Source organism: Hermetia illucens, chromosome 1 (assembly GCF_905115235.1).
Source record: "Hermetia illucens chromosome 1, iHerIll2.2.curated.20191125, whole genome shotgun sequence".
NCBI classification, from domain to species: domain Eukaryota; kingdom Metazoa; phylum Arthropoda; class Insecta; order Diptera; family Stratiomyidae; genus Hermetia; species Hermetia illucens.
Window position 1 is genome coordinate 79,868,097 of NC_051849.1, and position 12,085 is coordinate 79,880,181.

A 12,085-nucleotide genomic window follows, 5' to 3' on the forward strand; every position below is an offset into this window, starting at 1 on the left:
ATTGCTCTTGGAGAGCAGGTTGAAATACAAAAGTTTTACATTTTGCGATAACAACAACCTACTACTGTTGGTCTACTTCATCCGCACTTCAGATTTACCAACCGATCGTAAATTAAGAACCTCAACGTTTGTAGATAATACAGGGTGCGGCAGCATAACTTCCTTTTTTAAAATGCGCGCCACTCAGTTAGTTGATGTCATAGCGGAGCGCTAGTGGTCTCGTTCAAGAGGGGATACTGTAAAGTTTTGTCCCGACACTGTTTAGTCGCCATCATGCGTTGGAATAGTGAGGAGCGTGTCTTTGCCGTTGAGGTTTACTTTTCAAGCGGTTATTCGGTTATTGCAACACAGCGTGCATTTCGGAATCGCAAATCAATTGTTACATGGGTCACTACATTCAGACAAACTGCAAGTGCGACAAAAGGAAGAACTGGAGTCCCTCGGCCCGTTAGATCACCTGAGAACATTGAAGCAGTGAGAGCGTCAATGTTGCAAACAAGAGTCATGACAAACGCCAGAAATCGGTTTACGCAATGTATGGAGAATGGGGGACGTCACCTAACAGATTTGATTTTCAAAATAATGTAAATAAAAACTTTAGACATGTACCTACATTATAAAAACTAAATAACTATTTTCCGATGCATACAATAGTTTTTATTGAGTTTTGAAAAAAGGAAGTTATGCTGCCGCACCCTGTACTATCAACCATCCATCACAATTTTAAAATTAATAATAATAATAATAATCGTTGGCGCAACAATCCATGTTGGATCAGGGCCTTGAAGTGTGTTAGAGCACTTCATTCAAGACCGTAACGGTACACTAGGAGGCAATGTGGTCAGCATTGCGCTCGCCCGAGATTATTACCCTGATTTGACTCAGGTACTCATTCACAGCTGAGTCGACTGGTATCCGACGTCAAATCACGATACAAATTCCACTGCCACCAGTGAGATTTGAACCGCGACCTTCCGTACGACAGCCTTGCGCTCTAACCACTCAGCTATCCGGACACAATTTTAAAATTGCATAAAAGAAATTTCAAATCAATTGTCTACTGGATTGTCGATGCTTACTTACGTCATTTCAAATGGTTCCTGCTGATCGTTGTTTGCGTTCCCTTCTTCCTAACATTGAAGGTCCTGTTGTTGCAGCTTATAACTGAAAACGGCTTATTGTCTATCATTTAGATAGATGTTGGCCATCCTATCTTTCCAAGGCTGTTCCTGCTGTAAAATTTGATTGTTTATTTTGCGTGACGCTCTCTCAGATCAAACAATTGGGGTTTGATGCCAGATTTGGAAATCTTTATTTATCGGTTAGCGACCAGCCTTACTTCTCGTCGCTTAACCATGCGATGGAAATGTTTCATTGCAAGGTATATGGCAAAAAATTGCCTGTCGTAAGTTTTGTATTCGTTTTTGGCAGGGTACCGGCGGCGGGTTGGGCGCTGAGATTTCCAAGAAAAGGAAGCACTTTATTCGCACAACTTTCTGTTGCAATACTAGATAAACTACAGTGCTCGCTACCTATTACCAACCGCGCGTTGACTTGGGATGGGCCGGGAATGCGGGCGATATTTCTCAAAGGCTTTAATTAAATTCAAAATTCACTTGATGAGTCCTTTACATTTCAAGTAGTCGACAAGCAGCTTGTTGAGCAGTGTCTGAAACTTGACTAGTATCCGTAGTAGTAGTATCCCACCAGTGAGATTTAAACCGCAACCTTTCGTACGGCAACCTAGTGCTCTAACTACTGAGCAATCCGAAAACGGAAGATCAATTTTGTGAGCTGATAAAAGATTACGATGCAGAAGAAGCCTTTCAAACAGCTTAATCATAATGGCCGAAAAAATTTCATAAACATAAATTTATACGTGCCCTTCTCAATGACAGAAATTAAGCTAAGGTCGATTTGAAAAAAAAGGGCAGGTGTAATCTTGAATGTATCTCAAGAGGTACCGGCTGGACCAGATTCTTACATTGATAGCACAGTAATCATCGGAAAGTCTACAAATAAAGTCAAGTGAAGAAGATATCGCCTATTGGTCCGAATTGCAAGTGTGACAACGCTTATTAAATGGCAAGTGATTCCCAAATTGAAGCATTTCTTTTAGCTTGAGCATTATGATTTCGAAGAAATCGTTAATCCTTGTATGGGCTGATTGTGACACATAGTTGAATCTGTTATTTCTGCAGCTGCCCCGCTTGTTCAGATTATCTCTTGGAAACTCGATAGAAAATTAAGGTATTTACCGTTACTATTTTCGCTGACTTAACTTTGTTTCTTGCAACTTTCCCAGGCGCTGTCAATTGTGTGAGTCCATCCAGACATTGATTGGATTAGCAAACTATGCTATATTAAAAAGTTACGATACTATGAATTTTGAGGCGTCTGCAACTGCAAATCTTCGAATGAAATCGCCTCGCAGGCCAAAGTCAGGCGGGGTAATACTCGTACAAATATGTGGAATCCGGGTATCTACTCAAATAACACGATAAATTTGGTACAAATTCTGCTATTGTTAACGAAGTTTAGTTGGTCAAACTTGCCTTTCTTGAGTTATCATCATTGCCGACGACCTTAATGCTCATGTGGGTGAAAAGCCACCCATGACCTTGTACTTATGAATAAATGGTTCATCAAACGATTATCTCATCTTCCTACATTTTATAGTGGGAACAGTAAAACAAAATTCTCATAAGACGCCGATATTTTACACCGATATTTGCAAAGCCGTTCCTTATGAGACCATTGCAAATCAACATCCAGCGAATTAAGCCACCGATAAAACTGCGTGAGTGACGCACTGGCCCGCGGTGTATTAAATGGTGGCGATTTGGTGAGAAGAAAAAAGAAATGATCTCACTCACACGATTACCGATCACTACGAATGTGGAAGAATCATGGAACCAAACGAAAGACAGAATCCACAAAGCGGCCTCTGCTTCCCTCAGGGTCACCAAGCCAGGTAAGTGGTACATCAGCTGAGATACTTGGCTTTGGGATGATGATGTTGGAATGAAGGTCAGTGAAAAAAAACGCCTCTACCACAAATTTCTCGACCATAAAACACCGGTCAATTGGCAAATTTATAAGAATGCCAACTGGGAAGCAAAAAATCTTTACGATAAACTGGACACTCGGGATGGCGTGAGTGATTTGTATTGATTTGCTAAAAGCCGTAACGAACGTAACGGATATCGAACACTTCTGTTGCGTTAATGACAAGAACGGTGCTTTGCTTACTAACGGTCGGGAGGCGCAACGGATAGATGGCGAGAATACTTCGAGCAGATTTTAACTGAAGAATTTACTCATCCTCCACTTCCACAATCATTGCCGGCATTTGGACCAGTTCCACCTATCATCGCAACTGAAGTCTAGGAGGCAAGCAAAAGAATGAAATCGGGGGAAGCCACAGGACCTGACGACATCGCATCTGAGCTGACATCGAATGTGAGCGTCCGATCCCGTTGCTTTCCCATACCATGAAGATTTTGGAATGCATTCTTGACAAACGTATTCACGAAATCGTTGAAATAACCGTGAATCAAGCCGGATTTGTCAAAAAACTGCGGAACTACTAACGCAATACACCCTGCGCGGTTACTCATGGATAAATACCGTGAGAAGCATCGCCCTCTTTACATTGCATTTCTGGATCTAGAGAAACCGTTTGACCGTGTACCACACGAACTCATTTGATATGCTTTACGACAACACTTAGTGCCAGGAGAATTCGTGCGCTGGGTTCAATTTCTCTACCACGATCCGAAAAGTACAGTTCGAAGTATGCCGGGTGTATCAAAGCTGCTTGGTGTCTCTGTTGGTGTTCATCAAGGAAGCGCCTTCTCACCACTCCTCTTTGTTTTTGTTATGGACACCGTTACACGGGACATCCAACGTCCAGCACCCTACACACTGCTTTATGCAGATGATGTTTTCCTAACATCTGACGGCAAAAAAGATCTCGAGAAACTTGTCCGAAAATGACACCTCATACAACTCGGTCTCAGATTGAATCTAAACAAAACTGAATTTTTGACGACCGATTCCTATGAAACAAGCACAATCAATGCCAGCGGCAGTGATCTGCCCAGAACTGAGCGATTTAAATACCTCGGGTCAACGCTATTAATCAATGGAGAACTGCGTAATGAAATTGCTTCACGTATTAACGCAACCTGGATGAAGTGGCGTTCCACAACTGGTGTTCTTTGTGATCGACGTATCAACGAACGTCTCAAATCTAAAATTTACCGCAATGTCGTCCGTCCAGTCGCTCTCTATGGTTCTGAGTGTTGGCCGACCATAAAAGACAATGAACGGCGTCTTGCGGTAATGGAGAGAAAGATGTTCCGTTGGATTAGTGGCGTGACACGTTTTGATCACATCTGAAATGAGGATATCCGCGATCGTTATGGAGTTGCATCGATCGTGGAAAAATTGCGAGAGGCCTCTTCGATGGTATGGTTACGCAATTCGTGCTAACGAGAATTCACTTTCCCAAACTGGCCTGAACATCGAAGTCGATGGTAAACGATCAAAAGGCAGGCCGAAATAACGGTGGCTTGATACGCTGGATGGGGACTTAAAAGCCTCAAGATTGCACCCAGACCAGGCATTCGATGGAGCCAAATGGCGAAAACGATCACGACGTGCCGACCCCGCTTGTGAACGGGACAAAGGCTGAAGAAAAAGAAGAAGAAGATATATATACAGATACTGGTGTTCTGTAAAAACTAGAAACGTTTACACATATATAATGTATTTAGTGTATATAACTCTACATGGCTGATATTCCACCATATTTGAGCCATGGCAGCCAAAGTACATCCTGATATATGTACAAATCATTACTCAGTACTCAGATTAATATAACCTCTAAATCATTTCCATCTGATTTAATTTGACTTATTTTGATAGGTCGAATAAGTAGTGCATGATCTGAGAATTATTCCGGAACGTCTCAGCTAGTATCAAACAACTAATAAACTCTCTAATATTACAGGGCTAATGTGGTTTTTGTGGCTAGGATAGATCACATCGAACTTTGCAGGTGCAGCAAATTTTCCAAAGCGAATTTTAATATTTTTCTGTATGAATGTTCGCAGATCTTCTCCGTTCCACGTACACATGCATGGAAGTGTTTGCATCTTATAATTTCCGATTCATCTATTGTTAGAATGCTATCATATTCTCTGGCTTAGTCATCCAATTCAATGAATGATCAACATGGCCATGAGATTTATCTAGAATGAAGTGTGCTCTGAAATTGTAAACTTTGTAGATATTGTGATTCATTCTGTAATTTACATTTTTTAAATGAGCACTAAAGAATAGAATAGACTCTCTTGACTTTACGAGAATTATAAAACGCATTTTGAGACGTATCATAACCGGAAATGCTATTGACTGAAGAGTATTCAGACTGAGAAATAAGGATGAGGTTGGGGCAAGTATTGTTCATGCAAATATTACTTGTACTTTGTTCACCGAAATGAAAAACGTTGCTAGCAACCACTAAACAATTTTAACAACTCCGACATGAGATTTATGATAAAACAAGTGTTTATCTTCAATCCAATTCTGCTTGCCATATTCTTCAAATCAAGCACAATTTGGTCAAAGTACCTGACTCGGTAACAGAACAAGCAGTCGGGGTGGTTGAGGAATGATGTGAGGGTCCATTCAACTCCTTCATGCCCTTCGGACAAAGCATCAACAGCAAGAAGGAGTAGTATCGGTGACAGAATGCAACTTTTTCAGACTCTGGTTTGCACCTCAAAATCCTGTGAAATTTTACATGTACCTCTGGACCGCACGTAACATTTTGCGTATCTATATCTCAACCTCTTATACACAAATGCGCTAGCTCAAAATCCAGAGTTATGTTAAAAATGTATCAAAGAGTTTCTTATGAAAAATTGGGACGAACTTGGCGCTTTGGGGGCTGATGAAGAAATCATTTCTGACTTGACTTTTGTTATCCAACCTTACAAAATTTCTGCAGTACAATATCGAATAAGTACCTCTTCCTACGCTTACGAAATAACCAGGGGCACCTGTTTCAACCAAGCAGCCGTCACAACTGCACAACATTTACTAAACCTCAACGCAAAATTTGCAAGATTAGGACTTCCGGTATATCCCTAATCCAGTATTCTGTCTAATAATTTCCCTTGGAAGAAGGATATATTTCAGGTAAAGCCAAATACAATGCCCAGTTTCCACGAGGAGCACATTATTATTGGTTACGTTTTGCATGACCAAAAGGATAAAATAGCCAGTTATAATTTTGAATATTTTGTCTTTTCGTATATGAAACCAAAATATCCAATTCCAGAGAACCCCACCACTTGTTGTATGGACTGGTTTTCACATGCCCTAAATTCGCAACAGATGATTTCTAAGAGCACATTGAGATACTTTTTTTTGTTAATTTTTTTCTAGTCCTTCCCAAATTCTGGGCATCTAAGGGTGTTCTCTGTACTTTATAACTCTTGAAATCCCACTAGTCCCAACTGCTTTTCTACGACCTCAGAGATCTCCTCCTTTGAAATAGTTTGATCAATGCCTTTTCACTGATGATACTTCAGTCTAATTTTTCCACCCTACAGAGGAAATTCTCCACTGTCTTACCACATGAAATATTTAGCTTTAGTTTTCGAATCTCCCCTTTTTTCGAAGTCCTCCACTCCCTAATTTGGTTCAATCTTCAAAAAATGTCCTCGTAAGCCATATCTCGTTTTGCGGGCTAACGACTGGATTATGGTATCCCATCAATGGTTAAAAGTTAACGTAAGCTTTTTTATAAGAGAATAAATTTTGACGCTTATTTCCATTTAGGATGGCTTAATCATGATTTCTTCTCCCCTGAACCCCAATATAGTTGGATTCGCACGAGCCCTTTTTGGTTTGCCACAGTCAACTTGCTTTGTTGTACCATTTTGTAAATGAAAACTGATGGAGAAAAGTTTTCTGAAAGCCATCTTCATTAGTTGAATGACCGAACATACGGAATCCAGCTCCCGGGATGTGCATGCCTATCAAACATCACAATGCTGCAAGTGTAATTCGAAAACATTAAGAACCACCACTTTGGCACCTTGGTATGTCAAAAAACAAACACGCGAACGCAAGCGCAAGTGATAGAGGATAAGACCGTTTTCCTTTTAAGGTTTTGTTTGTAAAACAAAACCTTATTAAAATCGGTTCAATGTCTGTCCGTCTGTCCGTCTGTCCGTCTGTCCGTCTGCCCGTCTGTCCGTCTGTCTGTCTGTCACAGGCACTTTTCTCAGAAACGACTATACCGATTGACACGAAATTTGGTGGGAAGGTGGGAACTGCGGACCCCCAGATATGCAGTGAGTGATATCCTCCTACATTGAGATTTAGGGGGGGTCCCCATACATGTAAAAGGGGGGTGTAAACGTTTTTTCACCAAATATAGTCATGTGGAGTATCAAATGAAAGGTCTCGATTAGTACTTTTCGAAGCCGAAGTTTTGAAATTTGGTAAAAAGGCGGGGAGTGGGAGGGGTGGAAAGTGATGATTTCTTTAACGGAGCCATTCTCAGAAACTACCCAACCGCAAAATCATGAAACTGCCTTGTTGTCTTTACCGTGTAAATTTACAACCCGAAGTACTAAATCTGATATGCTAAATGCATATTCTTAACGGGCTACGTACAAATGGGATCGTTCTCCACTCAAATATACTCAAACAAACAAAACCTTTCATACCTGAAGCGCCCAGCTTCCGGTTTCCCGACTTGTTTTTTATTGGGGAAATTTGATAGCAACTCGTAAATAATTTACTGATAGCAATGTGTGTAGACCAGTTAATATTCAATGATCCAACATTACTGTCATACACAAAGAGGCAGTGAAATTCACAGAAGCCTCCGAATCTTCAACTGCTGTTATTTTAGTGCCCACTACCATGCCTTCCACCTTGGTATTTAGCTCGTCCGTCATAATCACAAAATTACTTTCAAGAACTCCATCCTAGACTCCTTCGATTTCATTAATGTATATCATGTCTTCGATTTCATTAATGTATATCATGTCTTATCTTAAACTGTATTTTCATCTACTGGAATCACCACTTATTCCTAAGTGTTTTTTAAAATCTTTTTTGTTTCCTTTGAGTTTCCTAGGTTAGTGTTCTTTCTGTGTTACTATATGGCAACAGCATATGGAAAGTGAACCCCGCTGTTACTCAACAGCTCCAAACCTTCGTGAACACCCGTCTGCGTCATATCATTGGGTACGTTTGCCTGATACTATCTCAAACGAAGAACTCGGTTGGCGTGTAGGCTTGGCAATCGTATGCACGGTGTTCGAAAGACGGTAGTGGCATTGGATAGGTTACATATTAAGAAGGGGCGACAATTGTATTGCTTACTACGTCATGCTTAAAGCTCTGGAGGGAGGAATGGTCGGACTGCTTGCTGATAATATTATGGGAACTCAAGATGCCAAACTTCTTTGATCTCTCGAGCCGTCGCTCATAGTCCATCTACTTCTTCACGTCAAGTCAGGCTTATTATGTGCAACGTCAGTTAACACTTTTTGTATTAACAATGTCAGTTAACACTCGCCTGGCTCAATACTTGGTGTAAACCATACTATTGATCTCTGTTTGCGGTTCATATTGGGCATGTCCCCGTGATCAATTTGGACATGGTAGTCTGTATACGCCGCCGGAGGTTTTCCAAATCGGTTTTCGTCCGTGGCCATCAATACCAGCAGACAACTTGATGTAATTTAAATACATCAAGATGCCAGCTCGCACTTAGTGCATATTTCATAATTGCAAAACCATGTCCACAGTCCAGTAACATACAAGACCAATGAGCCCCTTGGAAAAAGACTTTCCGTATGCGAATGGGCTCTAAGATATTCCTTCCCTCAGATAAACACGTTGATAACGTGGTATGCCAGCATTCCGAGACTCTCGTCAAAAACTTTATTCGTTTTGGATCAATTCGATATTCGATTTCCTCCGGCTATGGTTGCCTGTTGTCTTACAACTATCGAGTCGATGGTTAGTTCGGATAAAATTTGGTCTCGTGATGCGCATTGAACCTTTCACTAAAAAACGACGTAATGCATTTTGTAAAGGGTTGGTAAGCAAGTAAATCGGTTACACCTATCGACACGTATCCGGTCTAGGCCTGCGCTTAATAAGGAACTCCAGACATCACGGTTTTGCGCCGAGGTCGACCAATTCGATATCCCTAAAAGCTGTCTGGTGTCCTGACCTACGCCATCGCTCCATCTCAGGCAGGGTCTCCCTCATCTTCTTTTTCTACCATAAATATTCCCCTTATAGACCCTTATATACTTTGTCTTGCCTTCATTGATGTGCAGCCCAAGATCTCGCGCCGCCTGCTCGATCTGGATGAAGACTGTTTGTACGTCTCGGGTGGTTCTTCCCATGATGTCGCTATCGTCAGCATAAGCCAGTAGTTGGGTGGACTCAAAGAGGATCGTACCTCTTGCATTTACCTCAGCATCACGGACCACTATATCGAGAGCCAGGTTAAAGAGGACGCATAATAGGACATTCTCTTGCCGTAGATCGTTGTTGATGTCGAATGGCCTTGAGAGTGATCCTGCTGCTTTTATCTGGCCTCGGACATTGGTCATGGTCAGCCTAGTCAGTCTTATCAATTTCGTCGGGATACCGAATTCCCTTATGGCCGTGTACAGTTTTACCCTGGCTATGCTATCATAGGCCGCTTTAAAGTCGATGAATAGATGGTGCAACTGGTGTCCATATTCCAACGGTTTTTCCATTGCTGCACGTTAAACTAAAGAGGCAGTCATATACAAGTAAAAGATGGGTGCACATTTTTCTTCCACCAAATTCAGCAATGTATGGGGTCAAATGAAAGGTCTTCATTACTACTTTCCGAAGTAGGTATTACCTTTGATATTGGGGAGGAGTTCGGGTGTCCGAAAGGTGTCAAATACTTTTGGAACGCGTTCTCAATTACACAGCAGAAAAAAACTGAAAGAAATTAGTATGATCCATGCACATGCTATCGAGCTCTAAAATACCCTACTTTATGTTTCTCCTTCTCCTGATTGAATGTATGTGCATTTTATACTTAACTGTGGGGTGTCGCGATAGCTTCATCGCCTATCCCCTGAAACGCTGCCATGGCCTGCAGCCATTCAGACTGAAGCTATGTATCCCTCTTTTGCTCACCGGTGGGTACGATGGAGTTATTATTATGATATAATGGCCCTTTAAAAAAAGAATTCAAAGAAAAAAAAATTCAAGGGATGCAGTTTTGAGTTTGCAATTTGGGTTTTTTCAAGGTGGTAGACATTATTTCTTGTTTATATAGTGAGGAGACCATATAAGAAGCCCTTTTTGATGGACTTTTGGGATTTTTTTTGTGGGAGGAATTATTTAGAATTGAATCAAATTTGGACATTATATTAACCGCGGGACATGTAGCGACTGAAGTTTTTATCTCAATCTCAATCAAAAATCTTTTACTTTTACATCGCTTACTTATGTCCTAAGAATAGGAACCTCAATACAGCTTAAATAGTCAAAATCGACAATTTTATAGTCGTTAACAAAATATTTGGATTTTCACTAATTTTTTTTCATAAATTACGCACGAGAAGGTACCCTTACAAATGAGATTTCATCCAAATGTTCATCCATATTTTTGGTGATTTAGTAAGCAATCATGCTTTCAAATCTCATAATGATCGCTTTATTAAGCTAGAATTCCCGCAAATGTGAAAGAGTCTTTTTGAGAAAAAAAATCCACGACTACTTCGTGGGTGATGGACCCTGAGCCTGTACTCAGTTAGCGCTCGCCTCTACCCCTACAAAATCTAAAGGACCACGAATATCGCCTTGAAATTTCTGCAAGCAAAAAAAAGTCGATTCTGAAAACTTCCTAATGTGGTTTGTTGAGGAAGTATTGGAAAAAAATAATAATAATAATCGTTGGCGCAACAGTCCATATTGGATCAGGACCTTGAAGTGTGTTAGAGCACTTCATTCAACACCGTAACGGTACACTACAGGATTACGGTACCCTGTAGGAGGCAATGTGGTCAGCATTGCGCCCGCCCGAGATTATTGCCCTGATTTGATTCAGGTACTCATTCACAGCTGAGTCGACTGCATCCGACGTTAAATCACGATACAAATCTCACTGCCACCAGTGAAATTCGAACCGCGACCTTCCGTACGACAGCCTTGTGCTCTAACCACTGAGCTATCCGGACATAAGTCATACCACCTTTTTTTGGAGGGGATAATTAATTTGGGCCGTAATCTTCTTTTATGTGTCGCATTTTTCTTTCCGTCAACCTTGGTCTATGGTTCCTTTTCTTTTCTTTTCCTCCCTCGGATCGATTGGAGCCGACGAAGCAATTTCCACGATTTTGGTAACTTGTTTTGCCTTTCCCTTTGCTGGTGATAGGCCTTTTTGTCTTTTCGTGTCCTGCGTGAACCTGAAAGAATCATTCGCGGCTTCTACTCCTCTTTTAAAGTTTACCGCCCTTTGGATTTTGAGGGATGGATTTTGTGTTGCCTGGGTGACCCTTGATTTCTTCGATGCATTTTTTCGTCCTTGGCACTATTATACAGTACACGAATGGCTCGGGTCACGTTTTTGATGGCCTGATGCACATGGTGTTTGTCCTTGATGAAATCGAACAACTCTACTATTTTTTCTCCGAGTAGGGCAAACGATGATTCGTCCGTATTCTGACACTGCTCGTCTGCTTGGTTTTCTCACGGGGCAATTCCGTATTTATTAGCCTTCCGGGAGTTTCACTGATTTCCTTCCTTCGTCAACATTGATTTCGGAGGAAATCGCATGATCGTCGATATTCTCCTGGAAATCGCACTACTATTAACAAAGTTATAATAGCTCAAAATTATGGCTTCTCTGCAAATCCAAGACTTTGAATGTGCTAGGTTCTAATTGGACAAATGTCCACTCAAATAATTTTATATAAGAAATACCTTTTAAGGGATTTCTGTCTGCTATTTTGAAAAAAAAAATGTACACCCCAGAGGCGGGTGCACATCG